The following is a 19,775-nucleotide window of genomic DNA, read 5'->3' on the forward strand; positions in this document are numbered from 1 at the left end:
CTTACATGAGCCCCGAACTTCAGTGGGCGCGATCCTGCATCGCTTTCCAAGCGGCTTGTCGGCTCTTTATTGGTTAAATTGATAGCAGCACAGCCATTGGCTCCCGCTGCTGTCAATCAAATCCAATAATGCGGCGCGCCGGGGGGCAGGGCCGAGTCATACACTCAGCGGCTATGGCCGCCGACTGTATCACACGGGAGCATGCCTGTGTGTTATCCAGGCATTATGGCTGCTGTGGTTAGAGGGTTGAGACAAACCATTTACCACCATCATAGAGCGATGGAGACTCTGCTCCTGTAGAATGACATTGGCTGCAATGAGTATATAGTAGTAAATATGGAAACATCTGGTTCCTTCTTAATGATTACATCACAGAAAGTTAAAGACGATCTTCAGCCCCCCAAAAAATAAAATAAAAAAATCAGCAGCTAAAAAGACTGTAGCTGCTGACTTATAATAAAAAGATACTTACCTGTCCGGGGATCTATCACTGTCCGTACTCGGACTGGTTCTTTGCTGGTCTTTAGTAAGTCGGTTCTGACTCTTTGCGGCTTCACAACTAGCTTCCCACTGCGCACATGGGTGTCCGCTCCATAGGGCAAAGGAGGGCGTTTGCCCCCCCCTAGAAATCAGTGCCATGATTCTCGGGGAGGAAAACAGCGGTCAGGAAGCAAGGTGGCGGCACGACAAATTCAATTAGAGCCGCTCTCTCTCTCTCTTCTAGCTTCAGCTGACAGAGAGGGGAAGGGGGGCGATCGGGGGAGATATACCGTACAGACAGACCGTGGCTCTCCTCTCCCTGTCACAGCGCCGCTGCTCCATTTACCAGAGAACTCGGCAGCGGCGCTGTGACAGGGGGAGGAGAGCGGTGGGCTGTCTGTACTGTAAATCTCCCCCGATCGCCCCTTCCCCCTGTCAGCTGGAGCTAGAAGAAAGAGAGTGGCTCTAATTCGATTCGCCATGCCGCCGCCTTGCTTCCTGCTTTCCTCACCATGATTGGCCACAGCAGAGGGCCAATCAGAAGACTCTGGGGACTGGGGGCATCATGGGAAATGTAGTCCCTTAGGAGTGGCGGCCCCAGCGTGTCCACAGACACCATGCGAATGCCCCCAGCATGCAAGCCCTCTGCTGAGGGGGGTTACAAAAGGAAAAGAGAATACTGTGCTCATGCTGGGGGAAGCCAGAGAGAGCCACGCTGTACCCGCACCAACCAGAGAGCCACGCTGTACCCGCACCACCAGAGATGGAGCCCCACTGTAACCGCACCACCGGAGAGGGAGTCCCACTGTACCCGCACCACCAGAGAGGGAGAAAGACTGAGCAGCTACCAGGGTACAGGCATGCTACACTACTGACTAGAGTCACCCCAGGCAATCCAGAGTGAGTGAGCCAGAGGAATCACTGTTGCGGTTTCACCAGGTCTGGTAAGAGGGCCTGGTGGCCATTATGCATTATCCTAGGGACTGAGCCATTAGGAAGCGTCTAACCTGATATCCTCCCATCTATGCTGGGGGCAATTATTGCAGAAAATGACACCAAATGCTGGGAGTTTTTAGTGAGGAAACTGACACCAGTGCTGAGGGTCATTATTATGTACATTGGTACAGATGCTGAAGTTTTTATTCTAGAAATCTGCACCGATGTGGGGGGTTATTATTGTTGCTACTGACACCAATGCTGGCGATTTTTATTGCGGAAACGGACAGCAAAGGTGGAGATTGTTACTGCAGAAACTGGCACTGATCCTGGGGGTTTTTATTTCATTGGGGGGGGGGGGGGGGGGGGGGGACTCAATTTTTTATGATATTGTTATTCAAAGTTCCTAGTTGCTTGATAGTTGCATCATGTTTCTCAAACTTTTGCATGCCTGCGCTTTATGTGATAATGACTAAGCCCCTCCCCTTTATGACATTGTAAAAAGGGACCGAGCATTGATGGCCTTAAAATGATGCCCCCCACCCTCTGAAAAAAGTTCAGCGGATGCCCATGACTGCGCATGCTCGAGCCTTGCTTTGTGAATGGTCTTGCAGCTTCCTGTGACATGTCTCAGAAGGCTGCAGGCAAAAAGAGGGGGCCGAACTTCCGCTTAGATCGGAAGTGTGAGCGGGTACCTATCAAAACAAGGTACCCATTCCACTCCCCCCCCCAAAAAAAAATGTATCCAAAAGTGGGAGGGGGTGTAAAAGCGTAACTTTCCCTTTTGGGTGAAGTTCTGCTCATATCATAAAGTGAATTGCAGAGCGTCCACATTGGTATATAAGATCTCTATAAATGTATTCAATAAGGATTCTGAACCAGTCCAAACGTAAAGAATACCTTCAATAAAATGACATAGTCTGGTCACAATCCGGGGTCGGTAATTGGTGAGCATCGAATTGTAAGCAGAACCAAGGTCAGGTACAAGCAGAGAATTGCAACGTGCAGGCAGTGTGGAGGGTCGACAAGAAGAATCTTGTTCAGACGTCCAGGCCAGGGCGGGCCGCAGATAAGGGTAATCCAAGGGCAGGTCAGGTGGAAGCCATGGTCATGGGTAACAAAGACTGAAATACCATTACGCAATAAGCCAATGGAGAACCCAGGTTTAAATAGCCCACTTGGCGAGGAGCTGCGGTGACTCAACGCAAATGGGCACTGCGCTGACAAGCCATTCACCTCTGCAGCTAGGGGTTCGGATTCCGGTATCGGCTACATGTGAGTTGAGTTTGGTGGTCTCAGCCCGGCTCCCGGTGGGTGTGCTATGCGAGGTAAGCCTGCGCTTAGTACGCCCACCCCCCTCCCACAAAAACCACCACACTTACACGCACTCAAAATTGGGTTAACATGCATGCACTTTGACCACGCGGTCTCTAAAAAGAGAGGCAAAGGACTAACGGGGCTGGTTGAGCGGGCAAATCCTCTCACTCCCTTATAGGGAGTCCCTCTGCCCCGTTGGGCTTCAAAGCGGAGCAGGTAGTGCGGGCTGTGTGGGAGGACCCCCTCACACACCCGCCATTGCCACCCGGGGCATGGAGAAAGGTGGCAGATTGCCTCTGGGGGAGGCCTGCCTACTCCCAACTCCTGCAGTCCGGCTCCTCTCTCAAGTACACGCACAAAAATACACAAAAAAAAAGAAAAAGAAAGAAAAAATGAAAAATAGCCCACTTGGCTCCTGCTGTTCACTGTTTACTATTTTGACCAGTATGGCCCGCCTTTTCCATTGAGCTGACCTTTAACCATAATTTCTACCTAATGGCACTGTTGATCCCTGGTTACCATTTCTGCCCATGTTGCATGGTACTTCCTTTTTTTGCTTTTATTTTCTTCTCTTTGCACCCTAATGCCGCGTACACACGATCGGAAATTCCGACAAGAAAAGTCCGATGTGAGCTTTTAGTTGGATATTCCGACCATGTGTATGCTCCATCGGACTTTTGCTGTCGAAATTTCCGCCAACAAAAGATTGAGAGCTGGTTCTCTATCGGAAAATCCGCTCGTCTGTATGCAATTCCAACGTGCAAAGAAAAACACGCATGCTCAGAATTAAGCAGAAGAGCCGAACTGCCTATTGAACTTCATTGATCTCGGCTCGTTGTACGTCACTGCAATCTTGATGGTTGGAATTTCCGACAAGATTTGTGTGACCGTGTGTATGCAACACAAGTTTGAGCTAACAATCCATCGGAAAAAAATCCACAGTTTTGTTGTCGGAATGTCCAATCGCGTGTACGCCGCATTACAGTGATTTGAGACGTGTTTTATAACTATATGCTTTGATCCGCAAAAAACTGTGGATGTTTATGGTCACCTTGTTTTTGTATGCTATGTACCGTATATACTCGAGTATAAGCTGAGTTTTTCAGACCTTTTTTTTAGGGCTTATACTCGAGTCAGTGTACCTGAATTCTTGACAGGTGTCCATTTTTGTAAAAGTCGCGGCTTCCTCCTGGCGTTCCGTTCCGTGATAGGCATTTGACACTGTGTTCCACCTATCACAGAGGTCCTCTCATCCTCTAACAGTTTCCCAGCAGACAGTGTGTTCAGTGTTTTGCCAATCACGGATGTCCTCTTGTCCAAGGATGAAAGAATGTCCATGATTGGCGGAACGATGAATACAGTGTCTGCTGGGAAACTGAGTCCGAGGATGAGAGGACCTTCGTGATAGGCGGAACACAGTGTCAAATGCCTATCATGGAACGGAACGCCAGGAGGAAGCTGTGACTTTAAAAAAATGGACGCCTGTCAAGAATTCAGGTACTCGGGCACAGTGAGACTGCAATGGGCACAGTGAGGTATGGCACAGTGAGACTGCAATGGGCACAGTAAGGAATGGCACAGTGAGGTTGCAAATGGGCTCAGTGAGGTGTGCAAATGGGCATTGTTGACCCTCTTTTCCACTTACAGTAGCTGCTGCATTCTCACCCTAGGCTTATACTCAAATCAATACGTTTTCCCATTTTTTTTTTTGTGGTAAAATTAGGTCCTCGGCTTATACTCTAGTATATACGGTAGATGTTTTAATAAGGATTATATAAAAAAAAGCCCACTTGATGCCAGTATCCGTGGTGGATGTGCACGCATGCCATGACATGCGCAAAGTCATGGGTTCACTTGGGTGCTTCTGTACACGAATATGGGCATGCTTATGTACACGCGCATGAGCCTGACAGCTTGTGCAATGTCACTGACACTGTCAGTGACATTGCACAAGCTGTCAGGCCCATGCGCGTGTACATAAGCATGCCCATCTGACAGTAAGGGTCAACAAAAATACATTGTGATCTTTTCTTTATAATTCTTCCTGGAGTTATGCACACATATTTAATTCATACTGAAGTGATCTTGATTTTGTCTTTAGGTGTGCAGTTCTGGATTTGACACCCAAGACTGTTTACAGTATTCCTTCAGTTACTTCTGAGAGCTCTTTGTCAATAAGGGAATGCATAGGTACATTGATACCACTTTTGGAGCTTGGAATGTGCGCCTGGAATTTTCTGTTTGCTGCACTCTGTTTATGAATAATTCTGATATCACAGGAATTAAAGTTAGCTGTACCCTTGATGGGACTACCTGTTTATGCTGTGTACTGATGCATAGGATTTTGTATCCAATCACCCATTGCTTTGGTTTCTACACAGTGCTGTGTTTTAGTCTACAAAATGCAAAGTGAGGGACCAGAAGAAAAATCGAAATCAAACCTATTTGGTGTGATTACCTTTTGGCTTCAACCCAGGGTCAGTTTTTCTAGACACCCATGCACACAGTTTTTGAAGTAATTTGGCAGGTAGGTTGTTCCAGACATCTTGGAGAACTAACCATAGATCTTCTATGGATGTAGGCTGCCTCATAACCTTATGTCTCTTCATGTAATCCCAGACAGACTCCATGTTGAAATCAGGGCTCTGTGGGGGCCAACCCATCACTTCCAGTGCTCCTTGTTCTTCTTTACACTGAAGATAGTTCTTAATGACATTGGCTGTATGTTTGGGGTCGCTATCCTGCTGCAGAATACATTTTGGGCCAATCACACACCTCCCTGATAGTATGGCATGATGGAAAAGTATCTGCCTGTATTTCTTGGCATTGAGGACACCATTGATTGGGCAATGTTCAATTGGGCAACACCTCATGCTTACTTCCCTTCAACATCAGAAGATGTCCAGAAGTGACCTCAGCACAGAATTGGTGGAAACCAGTGGGACCTACGTACATCCATCTATTGTTCGGAGAAGTCTGGCCAGAAATGGTCTTCATGGAAGAATTGTGGCCAAAAAGCCATACCTCCGACGTGGAAGCAAGGCTAAGCGACTCAGCTATACACAAAAACATAGGACTGGGGTGCAGAAAAATGGCAGCAGCATTTTTTCGGTGAAGGGCCGGAGATCGGTACAGTAATAAGTGTCTGCAGGCAACTGTGAAGCATGGTTGAGGTTCCTTGGAAGTTTGGGGCTGCATTTCTGCAAATGGAGTTGGAGATTTGGTTGGCGCCGCCATTGTGACAGTGCCGACCAATTAGCATGCTCCTAAACGTACCTCCTGACGAGGTACGTTTTGGAGATTACACTGCAGGGGATTTCTAATCCCCGGACCGGTGAGGCGGCGACCCGATGTGTCAATTCGGGTGATCAGCGGTCACCAGGTCAGTGGGACTGAGGGGGATGAGGAGGGCATCCTGTGTAAGTTCACCTTACAGAATTTTCTGTAAAGGTGAACTTACCCTTTAGGAACTATCTTCAGAGTAAAGAAGAACAAGGAGTTGTGGAAGGGATGGTTTGGCCCCCACAAAGCCCTAATCTCAACATCATGGAGTATTTCTGGGAATACATGAAGAGACAGAAGTATCTAAGGCAGCCTATATACACAGAAGATCTGTGGTTGGTTCTCCAAGATGTCGGGTACAACGTACCTGCTAAGCTCCTTCAAAAACTGCATGTAACTGTACCTAGAAGAATCAAGGCTGGTTTGAAGGCAATGGGGGGTCACACCAAATATTGATTTGGCTTTCTCTTCTGTTCATTTAGTGCCGGTTCACACTACCGCAACTTGGGATCCGACTTGTGTCGCCCCAAGTCGCGCAACATGAGAAAATCAATTGAAGTAAATGAGAGCATTTTTAATGTACACTACTGAAGTCGCTCTGACTTCAGAAAAGGTTCCTGTACTACTTCAAGGCGACTTCTATCTGAAGATTTTAATGGAAATTGCCCCCAAAGTCAGATCACTGTCAAGCAACTTTACAGGAAGAGAAAATAGTTTACCCATGCAAACCCCTCCTTCCCACAGAGCTGATTATTCTGTGATTGGCCAAAGTCACCTGTCCTGGAGGCAACTTCAAGTTGCGTTGTAAGTTGCTCCAAGTCGCGCTGAAGTTGCCTTGCAAAGTCACTCTGTAAGTCGGGTTGCCCCTGTGTGAAGCGGCACTAACTCTTTTGTTTTGTTTTTTTTACTCATTTTTTTACTCATAAACATAAGCTATGAACACTATGAAGAATAGCATTTTTTTCACAGCTGCCTAAAATATTAGCACAGTATTGTACTTTGAAGGGTTGAATGCTTTGAATTGCCTTCTGACTGGATAATTTGACAGTACTGCATTAAAAAGCTCTACATTTAATATTTGAGGCAATTACAATCACTACGCTCACTGAAAGAGTACTAATAAACCCTCATATAGATAAATCACGAATCCAGGAGATTTATTGAGAAGCATGGATTATACTCTGTTATGAGAACTACAAAAACCTGAAATGAGTTGCCATTCTATTTAGCAATGTTCCAGACTCAGGAGCTGATTATGCACACCTTCACAAACATGTGGGGGGGGGGAACCCCTTTTAATGTGTAGTCCCTGTCTGACAAGGCGAGCATTCTTCTGTTGTCCTTCCCCATTGCTATATGTGGCTGAGGAGGAGCCTGCCTAAGGCCTGAGATGGAAAGGAAGAGCAGTCATGTAGAAGCAGTAATGTTGGAGTGTTCCTCATGGGGGAGGGGAGACACTATAAGGCCTAGAGGCCTGTAATAGACATGTGGAGAACGAAAATGTTTTGTTTCCTTTCAATTTCGTAAATGAACTAATTGTGTTTTAGTTAAGTTTTTTTGTTTTTGGAATTGAATGTCTAGCCTATAATACGTAGAGGCTTAATGTACCTCACCATAAATAAAACTTTTTTATTGGCACCAGGTGAGCACCACAGCACACCTTCCTAGTTTGTAACCAGCAGGACTTTAAAAAAACATTACTGACCAAATACTGGAAGTTGCGCCATTTAGTCTGGAAGGAAGTGTTTGGGACTATAATGTACACTTTACCATGGAATGTTTGTGAGATGCTCTATAGAATGTTTAGTAAAGTTCTTAAAATCTGCTGTGGTGCCTCATTACAGACCAGTGAGACCACAGACGCATGTATGTTATGACAAGTGACTATGATATGGGGAATGAGGTGCCTCTTGGAGGTGAGGAAAACTGCCAACACCTGAGGGGAGCTTAGCAGCTGGCTGGGGTTGGGAGCTGGTGGTGGTCCGGAGATGGAGGGCTCATCAGTGCAGTGGCCGGGCATGTTCACCAGGCACACCTGCAGCATACCTGGGTTATCAATCTATGGTAAGGTGACCAGATTTTTTAAATGAAATCCGGGGCATGTTGTTTTTTTTTTTTACTAGTAATAGCAGCAAATCAGCGACTCTCTGCCCGTCACCGCCCTCCTCACAGCCTGTCAAGTCTTACTCCCCAGGCCCCCGGGTACTACTGGGTGGGGAGCGAGGAAGATCACTCTGCCAGGGAAGCCAAGGCAAAAGAACATGCCAGCGGAGCTGAATGGGCATGCACCCGAAACTGAAGAAATATTCCCTCCGCTCCGACCAGCACATGATCATCAGAAAGGGGCACAGATAATGGAAAAAATACATCCCCCCTAAGCTAGTAAGAGCGGCAGTGTGTAATTCTGATTTTTTTTTTTTTTTCTTTTTTACTTCTGCACTGAAATTGCCCCAGCCCTTGTTCAAATACAATCCGGGGACAGACTTGACCCGGGAACAGTGTCCTCAATCCGGGGACTGTCCCCGGAAACCGGGGATGTCTGGTCACCCTACTCTATGGCCCCCAGATGGGACTGGAACTACCACAGAAATCAAGGCCTTGAAAATGTAGAAGTACTGATCTTGAATTTCTAGAACCTTGTTCAAGTGTATGGTGGAGTTTGAGCCATGGAGTTTCACCCCTGAAAAGCTGCAATCAAAGCACCTGGGCTGGGAACCGACCTAACAACCTGGCCCCTGGGTGGCCTGTCTTTCAAGCAACTACAGCCGTCCTCACTTAGTTGATTACCGGATCCATTGCTTGGTGATTCATACTGGTGAACTCTAATTATATTTACCTTGACCTGCCACCTTTAGGGCATTTTGTAAGGGCTTGTTTACACCATAACCGTTGAACTGCATCGATCTGCATTAGTTAATGCAAGCTCAACACATGTATTGATAGATGACTTGTGTTGTAAAAAATGCAGTATAGCTACAATCTTACACAACACACAAAAAAAGCATGTCATAGTGAGTCAGCCCAGCGCACCTATCATACTAATACAAAAAAAAGGATGTTAGAACTTTGACCCGTGACGTGGTCTGTACAGAAACAAAAACGCAAGTAAAACCTCCATTCATTGCGCACTAAAATACAGCCCAACACTGCAAAAAATGCATGTTTTTTGTGAATTCTTATGCACAAACTGTAATGTATACAGACATACATTGTTTTTGGATATTGGAAGTTTTTTTTTTTTTATATATATAATACAGGAATTCTGTTTTAAGCCTCGTAAACATGGCCGGTTTTCTCAGCAGGAAAGCTTCCATGTGAGAGCGTTTGGCCGGTCAAACCGGTCGTGTGCATGCTTCATGGCAGTTTTCCCGACAACAAAACTGCCGAAACAAAATAGAGAACCGTCGGGATTCCTGTTGGACTTTTTCCCGTTGTGTGTATGCTTTTCTGAGGGTAAAAAAACCGCTCATGCTTAGAATCAAGTATGAGACTGGAGCGCTCCTTCTGTTAAAACTAGCGTTCGTAATGGAGATAGCACATTCCTAACGCTGCAAATTACGCGAAATCACGCGCAAATCGTCTCTCACCAAACTTTTACTAACACGCGATAACACAAGATCAGCAAAAGCAGCCCAAAGGGTGGCGCCATTGGAATCGAACTTCCCCTATATAGTGCCGTAGTACATGTTGTACGTCACCGCGCTTTGGACCAGCGGAATTTTGTATGACAGTCTGTACCCAAGACAAGCTTGGCAGGAATCCTGTCATGCTTGGCAGGAATCCCATTGGGAAAACCAGCGTTTTTTGTTTTGTTTTCCGAGGGGAAAACCGCCCATGTGTACAGGGCTTAAGTGTGGCTGTGTATTTTTAGGGGTATATAATGCTTGTAGGATATTGCTTGACTTCGATTTTTATTATTGTAAGTCATTTTTATTCATTTTGCTTTTGGAAAAAAAATTCTGTTTTGGTGGCAATCTGTACAATTGGGGATTTGGGATTTCCACACACTTTGTCTGAGTGACAATGGTCACCAGAGAGATCTTTTCGGTAGGCAGTAAAAACTTGAGGGGTTTAAACCATTCCCTGCTCGATCCAAACCTAAAAAAAAGTTTTGACCTTGGATACAGTTTTAGCTCTCCAACATACACCAAAAAATCAAACAAAAAAAAATTGTGCATAGACTGACCGGGTATCACTGTTTTCCAATAAAGAAATAATATTTCTGGCACAGCCAACTCTCTGCCTGAAAGCACGTGGAATAGGAATGGAATATAAGGTAGCTGAGTAAATAACAGAACAAACAGAGACCAGACACTGTTCCTTCCTCTGCAATATTAAGGGATTATAAAAACACATGACAATTTTTTTTTTAACTGTTGCTGAGAGATAAGTCCTCCAACGGCCATAAGATAAAACCAACCAGCCTCATTTATATCAGTGTCCTAAAGGCGGAACCCTCCTCAACAAATCAGAATTAAAATATTCTCCCATACTGCCTGGGAAATATAAAACGGAGGGAATTAAAGTGATATTAAACCTAAACTAAAAATGTAATATATTGCAGATTACCAATTATTAGATGTGGTGGCTGTATTCGTTTTTTTCAGGCTTTTTACCTGGTGATCTGGCCAGTAACACACCTCCTGTATTAGAGAACCTCCATTCTGAATAAAGGAGCAACAGAGATACAGTACGTTGTCACAGCAGCTTTCAGTCTCGGAGGGAAGTGTTGGATGTACTAGCAGATTTAGACACACTAACAAATTGAAGACAAACTTCATTTAACACTTCTTAACCAGTTACAGCTGTTTTTTTCTCCTTTTTGAATAAAGGATTTACATAAATGAATGCTGTTTGCATCCCTGTCAGTGGTAAATAGTTTGTCTTCACCCTCTAACCGCTACATCGGTAGGACAGCTTCACATTTGAAAAACAGACTTACTGTGAGGATCACTAGGTGAAAATAAAGGAAGGAAAGCCTTACAAAAGAAAAATAATACAGCTATCACATCTAAGAATTGGTAAGCTTCAGGGTGTGGCTGAATGGACTTGTGAGAGGACATGTTGGTGAGTGCTCCGTCTCCTTGATCCTCTAATCCTGAAGCTATCTGGGCCACCCTGCTCAGCAAATTACTCCCGCTGTGTTGGGGAATTCCCCTGGGGCCATCCATTCCTACGAAAAGGCCACTCGAGCAGGAAACAACCTCTGGCCACCATTGTAAATGGCAGGTCAGCACTCATGGGCCAGGTAGACACTCTGACCATAGTGTGGATTAATCTATCAAGATCTTGATAACATTTGGGGCCACTTGTCAGTGACGGAGTCCCCGATCTCTACAGTAGAAGATACTGCAGCCACAAATGCTCAGCCTCTGGCAGAGCTCCAGCGTACAGTTCAGACCCTAATGGCCCGGTCCGAGGATGCTGAGAACAGGCTTTGCCAAAATAACATAAGGTTTGTGGGGCTTCTGGAGGGCTCCCATCCAGTGACCTTTGCTGAATCATTTTTGATATCCAAGTGCTTTGGATTACAAGCATGTTTCTGGAACAAATTATTATGCTTGCAGTCTAAGGTTTTACTGTACTCTTATTTAGCTACTTGTGCCTTAAAAGTCCACCGTAGGGGTTTCATTTCTCGTCTTGATTATTCAATGTGGCACTTTAAGTAGATACAATCACTGATCCATATTTCCTCTCCGGAGCTATCAGTGATTCGTCAGGATTGGTTCATTGCTGCTCCTGAGTTAGATTCCGAGGACTGGGAAGACATATATGGGATTAACCATTCAAGATTCTTGTTTCACTATGAGATCGCCTTATTCAGTTTAGGCTGGTACATAGGGCCAATCTCATTCCCTATCGTTTGCATAAAATGGGACCCGCCCATTCTTCAGCATGCTGGTGTTCTGGCTGTCTTCAGGGAGACTTTATCCACATATTTTGGGCCTGTTCGGGAATAACATTTTATTGAACACAGGTGATCCCTGTTATTCAATTGGTGACCAACGTCACCATTTACCCCTCCGCAAAGGTGTGCCAGCTAGGTCTGGTGGAGGATCTGGCTCCCAAAGTGGCAGAGAGAACCCTGATTGGTCTCCTCCTATTTTATGGCAGGAAAGCTATTGCGCTATGCTGGAAAAAACGGGCCCCTCCCCGATTTCTCTTTCTGGAAATGGCTGGTTAATAATGCACTCCCCTATTACAAAGATACATATGCTCATGGAGGTTTCCCCAGGAAGTATGACAGAGTCTGTGCCAAATGGCTAGCAGAGCCTTCCACGACTGTGGCTAGTTAACACGGGCACATGTTATATACAGTTTAATCTTTCAAGCTCAGCGAGTGCATTACGATCTCCTGGGTTTCAGTAACTGATGTACACAGGTCTTCTAGTTTTGTTTTTGTTTTTTGTTTCTTTTACATTACAGTCCTCAAAGCCTTTTACCTAGATTCATAGACGCCACCGCAACTTTAAAGCGGCGTAGCGTATAGTATTTACGCTACGCCGCCTTAAGTCAGAGAGGCAAGTACTGTATTCACAAAGTACTTGCCTCCTAACTTACGGCGGCGTATCGTAAATGCGGCCCGCGTAAGCGCGCCTAATTCAAATGAGGATGGGGGGGCGTGTTTTATGTTAATTACTCGTGACCCGACGTCCGTGTACATATCCCAGTGTGCATTGCTCCAAAGTACGCCGCAAGGACGTATTGGTTTCGACGTGAACGTAAATTACGTCCAGCCCCATTCACGGACGACTTACGCAAACAACGTAAAATTTAAAAATTTAGATCTTTACACGGCGTATCTCTTACGGAAACGGCGTATCTTTACTGCGACAGGCGCACATACGTTCATGAATCGGCGTATCTAGTCATTTACATATTCTACGCCAAACTCAACGGAAGCGGCACCTATCGGCCAGCCTAAAAATTACACTTTAAGATACGACGGCGTAGGAGACTTACGCCGCTCGTATCTTAGCCTAATTTAAGCGTATCTGGTTTCCAGAATACGCTTAAATTAACGCCGGCGTAGATTCAGAGTTACGACGGCGTATCTACTGATACGCCGGTGTAACTCGCTATGAATCTGCCTATTTGTGTATTATATATTCTGACTTTTCTGCCTTTGTGCCCCTGCGTGGGCTCAGTGCCTGAGACTGGATAGTTTTGTTATGTTATAAGTTGAACTACACCAAAATCTAATAAAAATCATAAAAGAAAAATAAATAAATTGGTAAGCTTCAATATAATGTTTGCTTTTGGGTTTTATTATTTATTTAATATTCAATTTTTGTAAGTTTCTACTTGAATTTTAATATACATGATAAAAAAAAGCATTTAAAACCACAACACAAAATGACATAACACATGTAAAATGTACCAAAAAGTGATTCAAGATGCATTCTTTATAACACTGGAGCCTCAGGGGGCTTTTAAAGATGGCAGTTTTGTTGCTGATGGTGCTAATGAATCTTTATCCGGTTAATTTTTTTTTTCCTTAGTCAAATACAGTCTCTAAAATGTTTTCATCTGATAATAAATCTAGTAAAAAATCTGAAAAAAGGCTTAAATTGGCATTACCAAAATGATTTTAGAAGAGTTTTAAAGTGACTAACTACTATATGTAACTGGGTGCTATAAAGATAATTTTATTTTGTGAATATTAAAGTTTATAGTAAAGTCTACTCCCCCCCCCCCCTTTTTTTATGGGCCCCCTGTAGTGTTTGTGCTGGTGTGCACTGAATACTAGCACATTATGGCAGACTTGTCTTTAAAACATAACCCTCCAGCACTGAGCTGTCACTACTTCTGGTGCTCCCATCTTCACCCGGTCTCCCATCTGGCTTCACGATCTCTGGCCATTTAAATGGCCGGGCTGTGATGATGATGATGTCACTCCCACGCATGTTGGGATCATTGCAGCATGGAGCTCTGTATTCAGGGCACACTCAATGAATGCAGAGCATCACTGTGCATGTGCAGTGATGTCATCCGCCACAGCCGATGTGAACATCTCCTAAACGGTGCATGTTTATAAGATATTCACTGTACCTACGGGTGAAGCTTAATATAAGTACATGTTCCATATGAGTTTAAAGTTTTATATTTTAATCAAAACTGCTTCTTTATCTGCAAATCTTTTGTATTAGGGGCCTGTGTTGGTGGACTTTTATTCCCTTTAGGCTACTTTCACACTGGGTCGGGGGTGCATTAGAAGTAAAGCAATGCTAGTTTTAAGCAGTGCTTTACCGTCATTTTAGCGGCACTTTAGACACCCGCTAGCGGACAAGAAAAGGGTTAAAATTGCCCATGTTGCGGTGCTGCCGAAGCACTTTGCGGGCGCTTCGGCAGCACTGCCCATTTTATTACTATTTTGGGAGTTTTTCCTTTCTTGCAAATGCACTGCCCCAGTGTGAAAGCACTCAGGCTTTAACGCTATTTTTTGTGCTTAAACGCCTGGAAAGCGCCCCAGTGTGAAAGGGGTCTTAAGCAGGTCTATGGCAGAGCAAAGCCTGCTTGATGCAGGTAAGAAATTGAAATGAGCTTAGGGATCCTCCAAACTCATCTCTGGCCAAATTTCGGATACCTGACCCTGCAGTCCACCTCTTTGTTTACATGAGCTGCGGCGCGGGAATGACCCAGCCTACAGCTTATTGAAGTACAAAAAGAGCGCAAATTCAAAAGTTTAGCTACAGATGAGTTTGGAGGATGCTCCTCTCTAGTCAAGAGGAGATCAACTGCAAGTCAATAGCCCCTGTCCTCAACACAAGACCAAAGCCCATCAATACTTCAAAAGTCTAGTAAATCTGAAGCACAATTTTTTTTACATAATATTAATACTGATGTTCCACTTTATTCACCAAACTCTCTAGGTTAGCTGCCATTTTAGACTATAGGAAAAATAACTGAGTACTACTGCCCGTGATGCACTTCTTTTCTTTTTTTTTTTGCACAAAGGCCTGTTCATACCTGAGCGATTTTCTGCTTGAAGCTCAATATGCTCAGGTATGAATCGAGCCTACTGTAACATCCAATTTTTTAGGACTTGCTTTCGGGTATGTCTTCTTCTTCAAGGTTCAATTATTACTAATGCTTGGACCTTAAAGAAAGGGACACCCCATGAATGCTTGTCCTACACAGGGCCGATCCGCCCAATAGGCTCACTATGCAAGCCGCTTAGGGCCTCGCAAAGCTGCGGAGGGCCCCCCCAAATTACTAGAGCCCCCCGCCTAGAGAGAAGTCATTTTCGGCTCCTTACCTCGCTTCTCAACTCGCTGGCTGCATGGGAGAAGAGCTTTAATCCTTAATGTGACATGTCACGGTCAGCAGCGCGCCCCCCCCGCTTCTCAACTTTAATGTGACATGTCATTTTGCTTAGGGCCCCAGGGAGGTCAGGATCGGCACTGGTCCTACAAAATTGGATGTTGGCTCTAATGAGATGGTATCAGGGACAGTTGTTTCTGTTGCAGGTGCACTAATACGGCTACAATCATCTCAGTACTATTACGCTAAAATTGTAAAACTCTACTGTTGAAAAAAACTAGATGCTAATCCAACGGCTTTAGTGCTTTCTGAGTCACTGGCCTAGAACACGTATGAAGACCTGGGATTTTTTTATGACTCTACAAGCTGCATCCTTGTTCCAGTGATTGGCAGCAGCTAACATTTTCATAAGAAGATCAGAGATGACGACCTTTGTCTCATTTTCTGGTTTCCTTTTAATAGTGACAGTTGGCAGAATAGTGGTTTTGAGATTAGACAAGAAGTTGACTCCGCCTTGGAACATGTCTCCCCACAGTAATACATTTTTGACATCTGTAAAGTCAGAACGTTTATCCCTGGAGACAAATCGGTCACAATCGGCTAAAAAGTTCAAATCGGGTCTTGGAATAGGAGGCGAAGGCGAATCATGTGACCATAATGCTGCCCTCCATGACAGTTTGAACATTGCATACCATGAAATCTAATAAGTGCGTGAAGTAGAGCGTCAGTGAATGGCGTGCATGTGACATTCAGCCTGCTACGTGTGTGCAACATTCAGATCTGGTGTGAGAATTCTGGAGGTGAAGCGCTAATGACTGACTCAATGACTTGGTGTTTTTGTGTCTTGCAGGTTAGGATGGACAAAATCTTCAGCCGCTGTAGAGAATATTAACAACTCGCTATTTTCCATCCGACCAAACACCTCAGGTGATTTACTTGCTTATATTATGTGAACAATTTGATCTGAGCAACCTTGTCAAAGAGGACCTTGCTTAGCCCTCCACCCATCCCCACCCCGTCTTCATACTGTGGGTATTGCTAAATGCCAATCATTATAGGGGCTAAAGCGGCACCTCCTCCCCCATTCAGACTTTAGCCTGACTATGTTCAGCATGTAGAATGCCATTCTTTCTTACTGTCCTTGTTCACACTTGTGCGCTAAATTGCCCTATGATCTATACCCTGCACTCGAACATTATGAGCTTTTTTTTTTGTTTAGGTTATTCAGGCTTTTTGGCTCCTCTCTTAACCACTTGACCTCTGGAAGGTTCCCCATCCTTCCTGACCAGACCATTGTTTGCCATACAGAACTGCATTACTTTAACGGACGTGTGAAGCCTCGTACACACGACCGGGGAACTCGACGGGCGAAACACATAGTTTTTATATGCACTGTCACTGTACTAATAACACTGGCTTGGAAGTAAAGCTGCACGAATCTGGCTAAAATGAGAATCACAATTTTTTTGCTTAGAAGATAGATCACGATTCTCGTGGCGTAACATCATATTTCACATTTAAAAGAAAAAAAAATTGGGCTAACTTCAGGCCCGGTTCACACTTGTGCGATGCGAGAACACCGCAAATCCACTGCGGGTTCCCGCATTGCACCCGACACGCACGGCAGTTCACGCTGCCGTATGCAAATTGCTGGGGAGTGTCATTATATCTTAACGACACCCCCATTTCAGCTCGCGTATATCAGTGCGAACTGACAGTTCGGACATGAATCAGATCGCATATGTGTGTGAACACACATGCGATCCGATTCTGGTCCAAACAGAAAAAAGGGTCCTGTGCGTCTTTGGAGCGAATGTGGTGCGATATCAGCCATACTATCTGTATGACTGATATCGCACCGCACGGACATCCCATGTAATGTGAACAGCAGTGCGATGCGGATTACATCAGAATTACTGTCTGGCATCGCACAAGTGTGAACCAGGCCTTACTTTTTTTTTTTTTTTTTATTCATTGAAGTGTATTTTTTCCCCAAAAAAATGCATTTGAAATATCGCTGGGCAAATACAGTGTGACATAAAATATTGCTGCAATCGCCATTTTATTCCCTAGGGTCTCTGCTAATATATATATATATATATATATATATATATATATATATGTATGTATGTATGTATGTATGTATGTATGTATGTATGTATGTATGTATGTATGTATGTATGTATGTTTTGGGTTCCAAGTAATTTTCTAGCAAAAAATATTGATTTTAACTTAAACAAGTGTCAGAAAAAGATTTGGACTTTAAGTGGTTAAACTTCCTGCATTTACACAGAAGTTTGCTCCAAGAAGGAAGTTGGTTACAATGTTTCATGTTGTTACTAACTAACAGATTTTTTCTTTACACACAGAAGTTTATCCCTTTGATCTAAGAAGGAAGCATTAGTTACAATGTTTCCTGTTAAGAACTTGGCAAACTGCCCATTTTCTTTTGACAGCTGAGTGAGCAGATAAACTCTCTCCACTTGTTAACTGTGTGCATAACTATTGTTTTACTATACTGTGTGTGTGTGTGAGGTGCTTTTACTAGGGGAAGTGAGGGAATTTTTTCAGGGACAGAAGCTCCTCCATCCCTCCCCCCCCCCCTGTCAGAACAACGATCTGCCTTGTTTACATTGGGAGATCACAGTTCTGTCTCTCTCCCTAACGATCTGTGGGTGCCGTCTGTATATGCAGTAAATCATTGTTATACTTGCTGTGGAACCTAAGGGGTTAATCCTGTGCATTATCTAAAATGGCTGTTTGATCCTGTCTTCTCTGATCCTCACCACCTTCCACAGTCCCCTGATAGAACAGAGAGTTGGGGGCACTCTGCACATGCTCAGTGGTGTGTATTGCTAGCAAAAATGTATTTATTTTTTCTTGGGAGTGGAGTGCATGTTTTCAGCACAGGGCCAATCAGTGCTGTCCAGGGGGGGGCAAGGGTCCTGTAGCCTCATAGAACTGTCAGAGGAGAATGAAAACTCCTCCTACAAGCTTTAACCAAACACTGATAGATGTCCGGACTGTCAGTTCGCACTGCGTTACGTGAGCTGAAATGGGGGTGATGTTAAGATATGACACTCCCCAGCAGTTCACATATAGCACTGCGTAATTTTAACTGACAATTGCGCGGTCGTGCTATGCTGTACCTAAACAAAATAACATTTCCTTTTTTTTTTTTTTTTTTCACACAAACACAAAATCTTTTGGTGGTATTTGATCACCTCTGCGGTTTTTATTTTTTGCACTATAAACAAAAAAAGACTGACAATTTTGAAAAAAAAAAAATGTTTTACTTTCTGTTACAATACATATCCAAAATAAATATATATATATATATAATCTAGTGTATTCATCAGTTTTAGATCAATATATATTCTTCTACATATTTTTGGTAAGATTTATGGACTTTTATTTTTTATGTTTTTACTGATAATGGCAGTGATCTGCAATATTTTTAGCGGGACTGCCACATTGTGGCGGACAAATCTGACCCTAAGTAACACTTTTTGGGAACCAGTGACATTATTACATTGATCAGTGCTAAAATAATGCACATATCAATGTATAAATGACACTGGCAAGGATGGCGTTAACAGTAGGGGGCCATTAAGGGGTTACTTGTGTTTCCTGGGTGTGTTCTAACTGTGTGGGGGCTGGGCTCACTGGAACACCACAGAGATCACTTTTCCTGATCACTGGGAACAGCAGATCTCCATGATGTCTCCTTTCAGAATGGAGATCTGCCTTATTTACATAAGCAGATCCCCGTTCTGTCTCCTATGTATATCAATCACGGGTCACCGGCTGACATCAGTGTCGCATACGCAGACTGCCGTTTGCGCTGTTGAGCCAACCTGCCGCTGTGTATATACAGTGGCTGGTCAGCAAGTGGTCAAATTGTTCCTCTGGTTAACCCCTTACTAACCCTTAATTAACTCTAATCAGCCTTATTAACTTTGTATTCTCCTCCTCCATTTAATTATTATTTTCCTGCTGGATTTTTTTTTCTTTCTCTTTACTTCTATTTTATAAACTACTAATAATTAAAACCTTTTTTTTTTTGCTTTTATTAATATTTTTACACCTTTTTAACAACATATTTACGAGTTTCACATTAAGAAAAGCACAATTTTTTTTCATTTGTAAAATAACTTTTCAATGCTTTGTACTATTGCTGACAGCTAAAGTGTAAACAAAAAAGTTGCGGTAGGTATCGGTAATTGGTATCAACGAGTACTAAAAAAAAAAAAAGACCCCAATATAACTAAATGGTATTTTTTTTATTTCTTTACACTTTACATTATTTTTAGTTACATTTCTGTAAATTTGGTTAAAGCAAAGAGTATCATGTCTTTTATTTTATTGGCATCTTTGATAACGTTTGATAACCAAATATTCAGGGGTTGTAAAAAAACAGTGATTCTTATTTTATCCAGAATCGTGGAGCTCTAATTTGTGGCAATGGCTTTTATTTTCAGTGGCACCAGATGCGG

The 19,775-nt window shown here is 43.8% G+C and overlaps 1 protein-coding gene across 4 annotated transcripts in view; it reads left to right on the forward strand.

Annotated features, from left to right (window-relative positions):
• The window catches only part of SLC38A5 (solute carrier family 38 member 5), a 141,348-nt gene that overhangs the window by 51,239 nt on the left and 70,334 nt on the right, over window positions 1–19,775 (forward strand). For 3 of the 4 annotated variants that reach the window (XM_040324525.1, XM_040324524.1, XM_040324527.1), the window contains exon 2: window positions 16,130–16,206. The exons of the other annotated variant lie outside the window; for it this stretch is intronic. The gene's annotated coding sequence lies outside the window, so the exon portion shown is untranslated. The remainder of the gene's footprint in view (window positions 1–16,129; window positions 16,207–19,775) is intronic. 4 annotated transcript variants of the gene reach the window in all.

Source organism: Rana temporaria, chromosome 9 (genome assembly GCF_905171775.1).
Source record: "Rana temporaria chromosome 9, aRanTem1.1, whole genome shotgun sequence".
NCBI classification, from domain to species: Eukaryota; Metazoa; Chordata; class Amphibia; order Anura; family Ranidae; genus Rana; species Rana temporaria.